Source organism: Sinocyclocheilus anshuiensis, unplaced genomic scaffold (genome assembly GCF_001515605.1).
Source record: "Sinocyclocheilus anshuiensis isolate Anshui unplaced genomic scaffold, SAMN03320099.WGS_v1.1 scaffold1484, whole genome shotgun sequence".
Taxonomy (NCBI): Eukaryota; Metazoa; Chordata; class Actinopteri; order Cypriniformes; family Cyprinidae; genus Sinocyclocheilus; species Sinocyclocheilus anshuiensis.
In genome coordinates this window covers 77,813-78,715 of record NW_015537989.1, presented here as the reverse complement: position 1 = coordinate 78,715, position 903 = coordinate 77,813, and positions in this window count along the sequence as shown.

Here is a 903-nt window from a genome sequence, read left to right as displayed (position 1 = left end):
TGATGCCAATGTTGTTTTTGAGAAGGGCAAAAAAAAAAAAAGAAAAAAAAAATTCAGTTTCATTCACATAAATAATGTAGAGTAATATTTATACACTGGCCTATTAGATATCTTGGATCTGACAACATTAAATGTATGTAGGCTACTATAACAAATTCATGCAATTAATAACTGTCTGAAAGCCCTAATACATACATGCATCATTTCTGCAAAACACTGACTTAACAAAATATGTCAAAACTGAGGCAGATTTGATGTTTGTGTTTACAGGTTTGCCTATATAGCTTATATTTGTTTGTCCTTGCTAGTAGTAAAATTTGTCAAACAGCAACAAGTTTTTTTTTTTTGGAAAGTGCATTCTGGTTATGTAAAATTAGTTCAGACATAGCTCAAAAAGTTACAAAGGTTTCATGTTACTCTGCAGTTCACCTTGATATCCCTTATGAAAAAGAAGGTTATTCAAGTGTGCTATTAGTATACTTCTTTTAAACTAAAAATAGGAAAGTATACTTTCAGTCTACTTTTTATGTACTTCTCAGAAATATACTTAAAATTACATTTAAGTATACTTGACTTATACTTAGAAAAAGTCTAAATATATTTGAGCTATACTTGTGCTCCTAGAATCCGTGTTTTCATTGTTATACTGTAGAGGGCGCTAGTACACATCTTCTGTACAGAATTTCCAAAACAGAGCGAAGAAGAATCCAAAACAAATGATAACAGATGCTTCCACATGTATTCTAACACGATCATCAAACAAAAAACAGCATCAAAACTGTGTAACATTATGGAATAAAATGCCGACCCATGAAGAGGTAATGACTGTCCAATTCATAGTCTTTTTTTCAGCTTTTTGTTCAAAATGTTATTTAGTTCTTTATTTTTTATTTATGAAACTTA